Source organism: Nicotiana tomentosiformis, chromosome 7 (assembly GCF_000390325.3).
Source record: "Nicotiana tomentosiformis chromosome 7, ASM39032v3, whole genome shotgun sequence".
NCBI lineage: Eukaryota > Viridiplantae > Streptophyta > Magnoliopsida > Solanales > Solanaceae > Nicotiana > Nicotiana tomentosiformis.
In genome coordinates this window covers 71,453,698-71,469,375 of record NC_090818.1, presented here as the reverse complement: position 1 = coordinate 71,469,375, position 15,678 = coordinate 71,453,698, and the positions used below count along the sequence as shown (strand labels likewise).

Below are 15,678 nucleotides of genomic sequence, written 5' to 3'. Positions count from 1 at the left end.
TTCCGACCACAATCGCTACAATTTCACAAATCTGATGCCTGTAATACACCTCATAACACATATAAGTCATGTTCCAACTCTCGCAATACTGCCACGACGAAAGAAATGTGCAGAAACGCATAACCACCTGTCAAATCAATAAATCATGGAGTCTCTCCACCTGTCAAGTATCATTACCTCATTTTGAACTGAATAACAAAATTTTCTCTTTAATATAATCTGATCGCACTGATCTCAGGTCAAATAACCTTGTCTCACCCAGTACAAGTTGCTCAGGCAATAAGCCACCTCATACACTGTCTAAAATCTCATACAGTGCCATTAAAACGCCAATAAGCTATAACTCGAATGTGACCTATAGGGAAGAACGAACTCAGGCAAACAACCATCCAGCCCGCGTAACGAATAAAACGGCCAAACCGATGTTATGGCTCCATCTTAGAGATAAGAAACAAGACACACAAAATAAGTATAAGGAACCGTACTTAATATCTCACTGTTGCGGTGTGCAACCCGATCCAAATATGACATTGTTGCGGCGTGCAACTCGATCCAAACAAGACATTGTTGTGGCGCGCAACCCGATCCAAATATGACATCATTGCAACACACAACCCGATCGACACAACATACATGTGGCAGCATGCTACATGATCCAAACAATATACCCGTGGCGGAGTGCCACACGATCCAAACAATATACCCATGACGGCGTGCCACCTGATCCAAACCAATATACCTATGGCGGTGTGCCACCCGATCTACACATAACAATCAATAAGGAACCACCCATCACACCGAAATGCTTATACTTAGAAAATGCCCGAATGTTGACCACAAGCACTCCAGGTGTATTAATATAACCCTGGGGAGACGACTAGTGCCATGCGCTACCAAAAACTCAAGCACGACTAAGGTGCAATGCCTAATTTAGCTACGGCCTCCAAATACTTTTTCGGACACGCTCCTAAGTCCAAAATCACCATATGGAGCTATTGGAATAATTAAAACTCTTTTTCGGGGTCGTTTACACATAAATTGATATCCAGACACTATTTTAACTTAAGCTTTAAACTTTGGAACTAAGCACATGAAGATATGCAAGAGTGCATAATGGATTGGTCTTTAGGAAAACCTCTTTCGATTATTCTCCTAACTAGGTCTAATCAATGATTCAACTAGCCTCTTTCGATTACTTAGAAGAATCTATGAACTCAACCAAAAATATAATGTAAAGATATCACAAGTTATGTCTCTCTCGATTACATGAAAAAAGTGAATATAGATGCAACATTTAATTCATCTGAAAATGATTCTATACATAAAACTAGAGTTATAATCTACAAACAATCATCAATACACCAAATCCATCAAACCCTAAATGGAACTACTCCATAGATATAGAGAAATTCATCACAAATAAAATTAAAGTATAGGAAAACATAAATTCAATCCAAACTAGGGTCTTGAGTGAGGAAGGAATGATGAAATCCTTGTGCTTGTGTTCTTCCAACTCCTCCTTAGGTCCGAAGTATGTCTAAAAGTCTAGAAAATAGCATTTTTCCATGTATTTATACCAAATAGGGTCGGCCCCAGATGAAATCACCCTTTCCTAGCCGAAATAGGACTTTCATTCTGTAAAACTTGCACAGGCGCGCCGCATGGGGCGACGCGCTATGCGGGGAATTAGTGGTTAAATCCAGAGAGATCAACAATTCACCAGGAAACAAAAATACATTGTTGCGGCGCACCACGCGCCGCAGCAGTGCAAATTTCTCAGAGTGTTGCTTTTTGCGTGATTTTTGACGTCTAGACTTGGTCCTTGACCCCTAATCATGATACCGGCTTAATCTTTTGGGCTTTTACTCATACGTCAAAGCTCCAAATAGATCAAATTAGCTCCACAAAATCTAAATAGCTCGAAATCACATCTATAAGGCATAAAATACATAATAATGCAAAACACCACTAATTAAAGCTCAACACAAGTAAAGTACAGTGAATTAGAGTGAAATAAGCGACTAAAACACCATATTATAGCCTACCATCAACACCCCACACTTAAACCATTGCTCGTCCTCGAGCAATCAAACTACACTTCATATAGGCATGACCTTTTTCAACAACTCTCATAACTCATCATACCAAGAATATTTAAAACAGGTTTGACTCAAAAGCACCACGCATTTTCCATAACCACTCACTTACTCTAACACAGATATCAATGGCATTACCTTTCCTTCACGAATCAAGTGCCATCACACAGTAATAGAGAGCAGTTCCACACACAATAAAATTTAAGAACAATTAGGAACTCAAGATAGAAAGAATTCACTCACTCTCAGAAACAACATTCACGTGCCACAACAGACGTACCATAGGTTTGCCCGTAATGTACTACTCTACTAATTGAGCTCATTCAGGCATGGATCAAGTAGGACTTTATTTGGTTGTAATGTAGGTTGCGAGATGGGTAGGATACATTTGGATATAAGAGTGACTACACCTCCCTAAGCACTTTAATACATACACTTAATCGTTCAATACCCCACACTTATGTCAAACCATAACTCCACCTTCACATCAATACACATTAACTCCCTACTTCTTTAAGCACAAATACATAAGAGTCACCAATATCAAGGAATATTTTGCATAACAATACAACTATTTTTTCATTTCTTTTTCAATTCAAGTGGCTCTTACTTTTTCAAAGCAGTGCACCTTTCTCTTTATTTCAATAGTTCCACTCAACATCCAAACCAATACCCCACACTTCAACTTTTACAAAGTTCATGACAAATTCAAGTGCTCACGAGAGGTAAAAGGTTCAAATAGATGGTCAATTTAAACAAATGGGTCAGGCTTGAAATGTGGTTGCCAAAGAAACATGATTAAATGTTCAACGGGGTTAACAAAGATACACAACAATTAGGCGGGTAAAAGCATGCATCTGGCTCAACAAAGAAATGCCTATATCACTTCCAAGACTGAATAAAACTACTATTTTGCTTTGCAAACACACGGGGCAAGTTCTAGGCATCAAATGCAATGCACAGAATACAAAAAAACTCACACATACATGGCACATAACTCACTCAGGATTGGACTATCAACACACTCTAGTCAAAGCAATTAAGCAAAGTTAAGATCATACAATTTAAGGTACTTATACAAGAGTAAAAAACTGAGCCTAAACGTCACAACTAAAGTACTCACTATTCTCAAGGTATAATAAAGTCATGACATATTGCCTTCAATTCAAATCACAGCACAAGGTTTCCTTCTCCTAAAATAAAAACTAATTACACCCGATTCAAACAAACCTCTTGGAAAAAAAACAACGGTACAAAGAAACATCAAGGGAGAATTATTACACTACCTACAAACGAAAATCTTTTTGTCTTTTTTCTTTCGATTTTAATCCCTCAAGAAACCCATCGATGGTATCCATCATCGGGAAAAATCGAAAATTTTAAAACATTTCTCATTTTTTTTCTATCTATTCTAACTACAACTAACAAAAAAACTAATATACATACATACAAATGTCCCCACCCCACATTTAAGTTGTGGCATGTCCCCATGACACACAATTAAAAAGCATAAGGTAAAGAAAACTTCCCTGAATATCTAGTCGGGGTCTGAGTCAAAGTTAGGCTCCATGCACACATCCATGCGGACAACTTCTTCTCAGCCTTTTCAGGGAACACCCCACACTTATCTTTCTCGCTGACTGCAGTCTTCTCTTTCGAGCCCTTTACTTTCCACTCAACACTTGGAGCTGGTTTTCCTTTTTCCACCCCCGTTTATACATCCATCTTGAAAGTCACAGTCTCCTCACCCACTCTAAGCATGAGTTTCCTCTCATGTATATATAATATCACCCTGTCCGTCGCTAAGAATGGTCTTCCTAGGATGAGGGGTGCCTGCTTGTTTTTCTCCATATTAACAACTATAAAATCCACAGGAACTATGAACTTATCCACCCGAACTAACTGTCACGACCCAACTGGAGGGTCATGACTAGAACCCGGGCCATACTTGCCGAGCACTAACGTACATTTTATCTAACCTTCCTTATTATCTTTAAGGGCCAACAAGATCAATATAAATAGTAAACATGGATCATGAACATCCAACAATGAAAGATAATGTCATGAACATACATAACATGGGACGACAAGACTGTCAAGAAACTATATATTAGGTACGAGCTACCATGCTGCCATGAAAGACTATACAACAAAAATCAGCCGACAAGGCATTCTAAACTATACATAAGTCGACACTTGTCTATGAGCCTCTAAAGGAACATAAGTGCTGCAACATTGCCGGAACAGGGCCCCGACATACCCATAATGTCTATAACAAAAATGCATACCAAGACCACGGCAAATTCGGAGAAGGGATCTCGCCAATAACCGCTGAACTGGACAGCCTACTGTGGTGGGGGAGCTGCGTCTACTTGTCTATCAGGACCTGCAGCACGACATGCAGCGTCCACAAATAAAAAGAATGTCAGTACGAATAAAGTACTGAGTATGTGAGGCAGGAAAGCATAAGTAAGAACAATAATGTAAACAGGGATAGAGAATATACAACCTGTGACATTTGGGTACCTCTGAGGGCTACTGACATGAAATACATGATACATACATATATATATACATAAACTTTTAAAACATACGTCTTTGTGGGCATCACCATCATCATATCGTACCCGACCGTAATAGGCTCGGTAAAACGTACCCGGCCATCATAAGGCTCGGTAGAATCGTACCCGGCCACGTGGAGCTCGGTAAAACCCAACTGATCAGTGGTTGCACAATAGGTGCCATACCCGGCCGACTATAGCGCGGCTCGGTAGAGTAAAATAGATATATATATATATATATATATATATATATATATATATATATATATGGATCGGTAGAGTAAAATAGATACATATATATGATGCATGCTGGACTCATTGGAATCACATTTTGAACCTTTCGGAGTGACGTAAGGTCGGTATCCTTCGTACACGTTATTAGGATTAACTCTTCATCAAGAATTTTATAAGAATTAGGAACTACCAACAACATTGATAATATAAGAATAAGAGAAGTAACTCAATATCAATCGTTTCATAAGAAGGGCAGCAATGTAAGTACTGCTAGCTTCTAAGAGTAGAGTATCTTTGGGAGCTCGTTCATTAAATTATGTACAATCAGAGTCATGCAAAAGAATGAAGGGGATAGCCTCACATACCTTGTATATACTTCCCAACATCAAGCTATGCAAATGTCATGACTCCTTAGTCTACAATAAGACAAATGACACTATCATTATCGTTTAAGCGTCGTAACTATTATGTATCGACCGCAACCTATTTTACGATGAAACGGACAGCACCTCCCCTATTTATATGACTTCCCACAAGTCAATACAATCACCAAACAGCCCAAACAACATCATTAATAATCATATTGAGCCTCCAAAACAGTCCACCAACCAACAACATTACTACCAAGCCTTTCGATATATATTTCACAAGTTCTAGCTTCAACGACTTAGCCACAACTTGGATAATCTTAAATATATATAGAGTAAGAGGTTCCTTACCTTTAAACAGAAAGAAAAACTCCAATTTGACCTTAATTTTCCACGAAATATCCCTCCAATTCTGCCACAAGAACAAGGAAGCGAAACTAGCAATTAATTCGGGTTTTTCGGCACTAGAATTACTTTAGAAGACTTGAAATCACCTAGGGTTGATATTAAAAACTTTAAGGTGTATTTACAGAACATAAAACACTTAAAACAACCTCCCACACGAGCTGGAACAACACAAAAATCAGCAACAATAAGAAGAACAAGAAACTTACTAGCGCCACGGGATTCCCGACATTTGATTTGTGTTGTTTGCCCTTTGTTTGGGTCTTGGATCATGAGAGAACCTTGAGAGACTGTTTTTAGGGTTCTAAGTTCTGAATATACTGAAAAATAATGACTTAAAACGGGGTTTAGGTATCATATATATATCCATATGTCTTAAACCGCCTATGTGGGCCTCATAGAGAGCTGTTTGGCGCACTCTCGCGAAAACGCGAATATCTCTCTATTCCGAGATCATATCGATGAACGGTTTAATGTGTTGGAAACTAGACTCATAGATATTCAATTTTATAGGTATATCACCCCATAATTCCAAGTACAATGGGACAAAAATGTAGTAACATTTGACCTAAAGTTTAAGTAAAATTATAAACGTAAGTTGCGACAATTTTTATCGACTTTTGTTTCATAACTCGCTTGACTTCAAGACTTATGATACGGATATTATATGATTCAAATACATTGAAACATGACCTCTTGGGACAATTAATCACCTCTAGTGTTACCCGAAAATACGGGTTACAACATCCTTGATTCGTTTAACTTCAAATACTTGTTAACCACTCTTATACACCCTTGTATCGTTTAAGACCAATAGGATTAACTTCTTATTATCTCAAAGATAATCTCTTCTTCGATTTACGTCGACTAACTTACGACGTGATCTAAGGTACGCGAATGTGGGTTGTAACACCCTCTCCCCCTTAGGAACATTCGTCCTCGAATGTAAGGGTTTATGGGGTGTCTAACTCATCGTGGATTCCGACGGAGATTTCCGGCTGAGTTTCCCCTCTAAAATGGACACTAGAACTTGCAAGCAGTTAAACCCAACCTATGGCCTTACAAGACTATACAAAGCATTATGGATATGTACATTATCTGCATATCACCATTTTGTATTAAAAAAAAGAGTATTCACAAGCTATTGCTTACCTCATAGAGCCGTTTCACCTTATAATGCGTCCTTCTTTCCCCCGGCATCCTCGTTATCTTCACTCTGGAATAGGTAAGGGTATTTAGACTTCATCTCCTCTTCTGCTTCCCATGTCATTTCTTCTATATTCTTGTTCCTCCATAATACTTTCACGGAAGCTACATCCTTTGTTCTCAGCTTGCGGACTTGTCGATCTAATATAGCCACTGGCACTTCATCATATGATAGATCCTTTGTAACTTGTACATCTTTGATAGGGACGACCCGAGAAGGGTCTCCAATACATTTCCTCAACATAGATACATGGAATACCGGGTGGACAAATTCCAATTCAGATGGCAATTCTAACTCGTAAGCAACCTGTCCAATTCGTCGAAGAATTTTGTACGGCCCAATATACCGCGGACTCAACTTACCCTTCTTCCCAAAACGCATAACACCCTTCATCGGCGAGATCTTCAGGAAAACCCAATCACCAACCTCAAATTCCAGATCACGACGTCGGACGTCGGAATAAGACTTTTGCCTGCTTTGTGCCGTCCTCAGTCGCTCTTGTATCACTTTCACCTTCTCAATGGCTTGGTGAATCAAATCTGGCCCATATAATTCTGTCTCACCGACTTCGAACCATCCAACTGGTGATCTACATCTCCTCCCGTACAGTGCCTCATACGGGGCCATTTTAATACTGGAATGGTAGCTATTATTGTAGGCAAATTCTATAAGTGCCAGATGGTCATCCCAATTCCCCTTGAAATCTAGAACACATGCTCGTAGCATATCTTCAAGCATCTGGATGGTACGTTCAGCCTGTCCGTCAGTCTGCGGATGGAATGCAGTGCTGAGATTTACTTGTGTGCCTAAACCCTTCTGAAAAGACCTCCAAAAGTTAGCCGTAAATTGAGCTCCTCGGTCTGATATAATAGATACCGGCACACCATGAAGCCTAACAATCTCCTTGATATACAACTTCGCATAATCTTCAGCCGTGTAAGTTGTCTTAACTGGTAGAAAATGGGCAGATTTTGTAAGTCGATCAACTATCACCCAGATGGAGTCAAACTTATGATAAGAGCGAGGTAATCCAATAATGAAGTCCATATTAATCACCTCCCATTTCCAGGTCGGAATCTCTATATTCTGAATCAATCCACTGGGTTTCTGATGCTCGATCTTTACTTGTTGACAATTAGGACACTGGGCTACAAATTCTGCAATAGACTTCTTCATGTTATCCCACCAATACTGCTCCTTAACGTCATGATACATCTTTGTTGAGCCAGGATGGATAGAATATCGGGACTGATGAATCTCAATCATAATCTTCTCTCGCAACCCTGCCACACTAGGCACACATAATCGGCCCTGGTATCTCAGTGTCCCATCTCCTCCGATCTTGAAAGCTGTAATCTTACACTACTGAATTCCCTCTCTCAATCTTACTAAGGTAGGATCTTCATATTGCCGTGCTTTTACCTCGGCTACCAAAGATGATTCTGCTGTATTCTGTACAGTAACACCTCCATCATTAGAGTCCAACAATCTGATTCTCATATTGGCCAGCTGGTGAAGCTCTTTGGTCAACCCTTGTCTACCTGCCTCAATATGTATTAAGCTTCCCATTGACTTACGGCTGAGAGCGTCTGCCACAACATTAGCTTTACCGGGATGGTACAATATCTCGACATCGTAGTCTTTCAGTAATTCAAGCCACCTACGCTGCCTCAAATTCAACTCCTTCTGCTTGAAGATGTATTGTAAACTCTTGTGATCTGTGTAGATGTCAACATGGACGCCGTATAAGTAGTGCCGCCATATCTTCAAAGCATATATTACTGCAGCCAATTCCAAATCATGAGTCGGGTAATTCTTTTCATGCTTCTTCAATTGTCTTGATGCATAAGCAATCACCTTCCCACGTTGCATCAATACACACCCCAAACCTATACCTGAGGCATCACAATATACCACATAGCCTTCTGTTCCTTCTGGGAGAGTGAGCACTGGCGCGGATGTCAATCGATTCTTTAGCTCCTAAAAACTATGTTCACAAGCATCAGACCACTGGAACTTGGTAGCTTTCTGTGTTAACTTAGTCAATGGTGCTGATATAGAGGAAAACCCTTCTACAAACCGCCTATAATATCCTGCTAGCCCTAGGAAGCTGCGGACTTCTGACGGTGTTGTAGGTCTCGGCCAATTCTTCACTGCATCGATCTTCTGAGTGTCGACACTAATACCCTCATCAGATATCACATGGCCAAGGAATGCTACTGAGTTCATCCAGAATTCACATTTAGAGAGCTTAGCATATAACTTATGATCCTGAAGGGTCTGTAATACTATCCGCAAGTGGCCCGCATGTTCCGCCTCCGAACGAGAATACGCCAAAATGTCATCAATGAATACGATCACAAACACATCAAGATAGGGCCTGAATATACTATTCATGAGATCCATAAAAGCTGCTGGGGCATTTGTTAGCCCGAACGACATCACCAAGAACTCAAAATGCCCATATCTTGTCCGGAAGGCCGTCTTTGGAATATCCTTCTCCTTAACCCTCACCTGATGATACCCTGAACGCAAGTCAATCTTGGAGAAATACTTGGCACCCTGGAGTTGGTCAAACAGGTCATCAATTCTTGGAAGTGGATACTTGTTCTTTATTGTAAACTTATTCAACTGTCGATAATCGATACACATCCTTAACGACCCATCTTTCTTCCGCACGAACAAGACTGGCGCACCCCAAGGTGAAGTGCTAGGCCTAATGAAACCCTTATCCAGCAAGTCCTTCAACTGCGCCTTCAACTCTCGCAACTCTGCCGGGGCCATCTTGTATGGAGGGATAGAGATCGGTTGAGTGTCAGGCAATGCATCAATGCTAAACTCAATCTCCCTTTCAGGAGGAAGGCCTGGGAGTTCATCTGGGAAAACATCTGGAAATTCATTGACCACATGGATTAATTGTAGAGTAGGCGGCTTCGCCTCTGCATCCCTAACGCGAACAAGATGATAAATGTAACCTTTTGAGATCATCTTCCTTGCCTTAAGATAGGAAATAAACCTACCTTTCGGCGTAGCAATGTTCCCCTTCCATTCAATGGCGGGTTCACAAGGAAACTGAAACCTAACCATCTTCGTACGACAGTCAACATTTGCATAGCATGAGGCCAACCAGTCCATTCCCATTATCACATCGAAATCAACCATTTCTAACTCAAATAAATTTGCCGAGGTTTGACGACTACAAATCATCACAGTGCAACCTTTATATACCCTTCTAGCAATCACAGAATCTCCTATCAGAGTGGATACCGCAAGTGGTTTACTTATCAATTCAGGTTCAATGCCAAACTTATTAGCCACAAAGGGTGTAACATATGATAAGGTAGATCCTGGATCAATTAGCGCATATACATCATAAGAAAACACAGACAATATACCTGTAACAACATCCGGAGATGACTCGAGATCTTGTCGACCTACTAGAGCATAGGTTCGATTTTGAGCACCACTCAAACTCGGCACTGAACCTCTACCTCTACCACGACCTGTCGACTGTTGAAAACCTTGTGCTGGAGGTCGAACTGATGAGGAAGAACCAGACACAGATCCAGTCGGCTGAGCCATACCACCACCTCCTCTGTTAGGACAATCCCGCATCATATGGCCAGGCTGTCCGCAAGAATAGCACGCATCGGAACCTCGACGGCACAGTCCAAAGTGGGCCTTGCCGCACTTATCACAACGAGGTGTTGGGGGTCTCGTCTGACTAGTATCTCTATGAAATTGTGAGCCTGATGCCCTTGAACTCTGACCTGAATCAGAATAGGTAAATCGATCATACCGAGGCCTCTGAAACTGTAGAGGAGCACTAGCTACAGGTGGCGCCGAACTCCTCGAAGATTGGGGCCTGATACTGCCTCTGAACTCATCAGAATACCCTGCAAATCTCGCCCTCTTATGCTGGCCCCTATCCTGCTCCCTATCTGCCCTTTGCTGGCGCTTACGATCCTCTAGGGTCTGGGCATAAGCCTGAATACGGGAAATATCCATGCCCTCTACCAAGGAGGCTGTTGTGCACTCATTTATCAGATGTGGTCCCAACCCGTTCACGAACAGATGCACCCTATCACTCATCTCTGACACCATATGGGGAGCATACCTTGCTAAAGAATCAAACTGTATACTATACTCTCGTACACTCATATTACCCTGTCGAAGGTTCAAGAACTTATCAGCTCTAGCTCGTCGTATCTCAACTGGCAAGTAGTGACGAAGAAAGGCCTCAGAAAATTCCTTCCACACGGCTGGAGGAGCGTTCAGACCCCTAGATCTCTCCCAACTATCATACCAGAAAATCGCTAAATCCCGTAACCGATAAGAAGCCAACTCTACTGCCTCCGTATCACTAGCATGCATAACTCGCAATGTACGATGAACCTGATCAATAAATGTTTGTGGGTCCTCCTTGGGGTCTGATCCGGTAAACACTGGAGGGTCTAGATTAATAAAATCACGAACTCTCGCACTAAGTGGTTTATCAGCAACACCGGTATTCTGCCTCTGAGCCTGAGCAGCTACCAAGCTAGTCAACAATTGCACCGCACTGCGCATATCGTGGTCTGTAGTGCCAGAAGGAGGAACTGGATGTATTGGGTGCCTCCTAATATCCTTTGGAGGAGACGGAGAGGTATGAGACGGCATCTCACTCTGAGCCTCACTTTGGCCTGCTCTGGCTGGAGGCACCTGAATGTTACCCTCTCCCACAGCTGTATCAAGCCGTTTACTAATCGCTTGCTTCCTAGTCGAAGGCATCGCTGAAAGAAAACAAGGTGATTATTAGATATGAACACTTATGACTCAACTCTATGCACGATCTAGATTTAGGAAGAAGGTAACAACCCTAGATGTCATGTAGCCTCCTGATTATAAATGTGGCGCGCTACACATCCATAATCAAAACTCTACTAGACACGGCTCATAGACAACCCCTAGGACAGACTTGCTCTGATACCAAGTTTGTCACGACCCAACTGGAGGGTCATGACTAGCACCCGGGCCATACTTGCCGAGCACCAACGTACATTTTATCTAACCTTCCTTATTATCTTTAAGGGCCGACAAGATCAATATAAATAGTAGACATGGATCATGAACATCCAACAATGAAAGATAATGTCATGAACATACATAACATGGGACGACAAGACTGTCAAGAAACTATATATAAGGTACGAGCTACCATGATGCCATGAAAGACTATACAACAAAAATCAGCCGACAAGGCATTCTAAACCATACATAAGTCGACACCTGTCTATGAGCCTCTAAAGGAACATAAGTGCTACAACATTGCCGGAACAGGGCCCCGACATACCCATAATGTCTATAACAAAAATGCATACCAAGACCACGGCAAATCCGGATAAGGGTTCTCGGCAATAACTGCTGAACTGGACAGCCTACTGTGGTGGGGGAGCTACGTCTACCTGTCTATCAGGACCTGCAGCATGACATACAGCGTCCACAAATAAAAAGGACGTCAGTACGAATAAAGTACTGAGTATGTGAGGCAGGAAAGCATAAGTAAGAACAGTAATGTAAACAGGGATAGAGAATATACAACCTGTGACATCTGGGTACCTCTGAGGGCTACTGACATGAAATACATGATACATACATATATATACATAAACTTTTAAAACATACGTCTTTGTGGGCATCACCATCATCATATCGTACCCGGCCGTAATAGGCTCGGTAAAACGTACCCGGCCATCATAAGGCTCGGTAGAATCATACCCGGCCACGTGGAGCTCGGTAAAATCCAACTGATCAGTGGTTGCACAATAGGTTCCATACCCGGACGACTATAGCGCGGCTCGGTAGAGTAAAATAGATACATATATATGATGCATGCTGGACTCATTGGAATCACATTTTGAACCTTTCGGAGTGACGTAAGGTCGGTATCCTTCGTACACGTTATTAGGATTAACTCTTCATCAAGAATCTTATAAGAATCAGGAACTACCAACAACATTGATAATATAAGAATAAGAGAAGTAACATCAATATCAATCGTTTCATAAGAAGGGCAGCAATGTAAGTACTGCTAGCTTCTAAGAGTAGAGTATCTTTGGGAGCTCGTTCATTAAATTATGTACAATCAGAGTCATGCAAAAGAATGAAGGGGATAGCCTCACGTACCTTGTATATACTGCCCAACCTCAAGCTATGCAAATGTCATGACTCCTTAGTCTACAATGAGACAAATGACACTATCATTATCGTTTAAGCGTCGTAACTATTATGTATCGACCGCAACCTATTTTACGATGAAACGGACAGCACCTCCCCTATTTATATGACTTCCCACAAGTCAATACAATCACCAAACAGCCCAAACAACATCATTAATAATCATATTGAGCCTCCAAAATAGTCCACCAACCAACAACATTACTACCAAGCCTTTCGATATATATTTCACAAGTTCTAGCTTCAACGACTTAGCTGCAACTTGGATAATCTTAAATATATATAGAGTAAGAGGTTCCTTACCTTTAAACAGAAAGAACAACTCCAATTTGACCTTAATTTTCCACGAAATATCCCTTCAATTCTGCCACAAGAACTCCAAGCACATTGGGAGAAAAATGCAGTAACATTTGACCTAAAGTTTAAGTAAAATTATAAACCTAAGTTGCGACAACTTTTATCGACTTTTGTTTCATAACTCGCTTGACTTCAAGACTTATGATGCGGATATTATATGATTCAAATACATTAAAACAAGACCTCTTGGGACAATTAATCACCTCTAGTGTTACCCGAAAATACGGGTTACAACATCCTTGATTCGTTTAACTTCAAATACTTGTTAACCACTCTTATACACCCTTGTATCGTTTAAGACCAATAGGATTAACTTCTTATCATCTCAAAGATAATCTCTTCTTCAATTTACGTCGACTAACTTACGACGTGATCTAAGGTACACGAATGTGGGTTGTAACACTAACACATCTTCCACTATCCCCTCGGGTATTAAAGTCGTTTGGTCTGCCAGCTACAATGATATTGGTGCAGACCTTATCTCTCCAATCTCTTTTTCCAGTTTCCTGTAAATAGATAGAGGCAGTAAATTAATTGAGGCACCAGAATCACATAAAGACTTATCAAAATTAATAGTTCCTAAAGAGCAAGGTATAGTAAAACTCCCTGCATCTCCACACTTTTGTGGGAGTTTATTTTGCAATATCATGTTGCAATGCTCTGTGAGCTTGACCACAGAGGTCTCCTCTATTTTCCTCTTCTTCGTAAGGATCTATTTTAAGAATTTAACATAAGAAGGCATTTGTGAGAGCACTTCTGTGAATGGTAAGTTTACATGAACCTGTTTCAGCACATCCAGAAATCTCTCAAACTGCTTGTCCGGCTTTTCTCTACATAGCTTTTGAGGGAAAGGTAGCGTAGGCCTATGCTTGCTCTCCTCATGTTCCTCCCTTCTCGATTTGTTTTCCTTCTTTTTCTCAGCTTTCATTGGGCCTTTCTTCTTCTTGTCATCATCACATTTCAGCTGCTCCCCACTTTCTTTTTCAAGTATCACATCTTTTTGGATCGAGGTGGGGACTTTCAGCACTTGTCCACTTCTCAAGGTTACAACATTCACTGTTTCTTTAGGATTTCTTTCAGTATCAGCAGGGAGAGCACATGGAACGCTCTAAAATAATATTGTTTCAATTTGTCCCACCTATTTCTCTAAATTTTGAATTGCTGCCCTTTGTACTTCAAATCTTTCATCAGATTTTCACAATGAAGGCCTTTATGAAATCTTCTAGACTAGGTTGATTGGGCTGTTAAAGCTAAAACTGCTGCCATGGCTGATTCATAAAACCAGGAGCTCATTATCCCTGAAATCTGGGGTTGTTTTATTGCCATGCATTTGCTACCCCCAAGTGAACTCCATGAAAAACTAGGGTGCTTCTGACCCATTACATTAAAATTATAATTTCCCACAGCATTCACTTCCTTAGTTGAGGCTTGACAATCATGAGTAGGGTATCCTCTTCTACATATATCACAGGCTACATGAGGCTCACTTTGTGTCGTGGCTAAGGTTAACTTCTGGATTTCATTAGCCATAGTATCAAGTTATGCCTGCACAGATGTATTAGCATCAACTTGGTGAACACCAGTTGATCTTCTTCTTTCAGCACTCCCCGAGGGCCACTGATTAGCATATTCAGATAACTCATCAAGAATTGTAACTATCTCCTCTGGAGTCTTCTTCATCAAAGGGCCTCCAACTGCATTTCTCAATATTCTAAGCGAGTCCGGTGTCAATCCATCCCAAAAGTCCTGGAGTTGCATCCAGAGTTCAATTCCACTGTGTTGACACTTTCTAACAATCTCCTTAAACCTCTCCCATGCTTCAAAAACAGTTTCAGTCTCTTTCTAATAAAAGTTATGGATTTCTCTTCTAAGCTTGCCCATTTTAGATGAGGAAAAATATTTATCAAGAAATTTCCTGGTCATCTCCTCCCATGTTCTGATCGATCCCGTGGGCAAGCTTCGAAGCCACTTCTTTGTATCATCTTTAAGTGAAAATGGGAATGCCCTTAAGTACACTGCATCTTGTGACACCCCATTGTATTGAAAAGTGTTCATAATCTCCTCGAAATTCATTAGATGTGTGTTTGGATCTTCGCTCATCTTTCCTATGAAGACACAATAGTTCTGAATGGTTTGAAGCAACCCTCACTTCAACTCAAAATTGTTAGCTGCAATTTGAGGTGGTCTAACACTTGATAAGCCTTGATTGTACATCGGTCTAGCATAATCGCCCA

At 40.9% G+C, this 15,678-nt stretch overlaps 1 non-coding gene across 1 annotated transcript; it reads left to right on the top strand.

Annotated features, from left to right (window-relative positions):
- The first annotated feature begins 15,212 nt into the window (after positions 1-15,212).
- On the top strand, positions 15,213-15,319 carry LOC117273089 (small nucleolar RNA R71). The gene has a single exon (XR_004503050.1). It is a non-coding gene; the product is annotated as a small nucleolar RNA R71 (small nucleolar RNA).
- Positions 15,320-15,678: the final 359 nt, after the last annotated feature.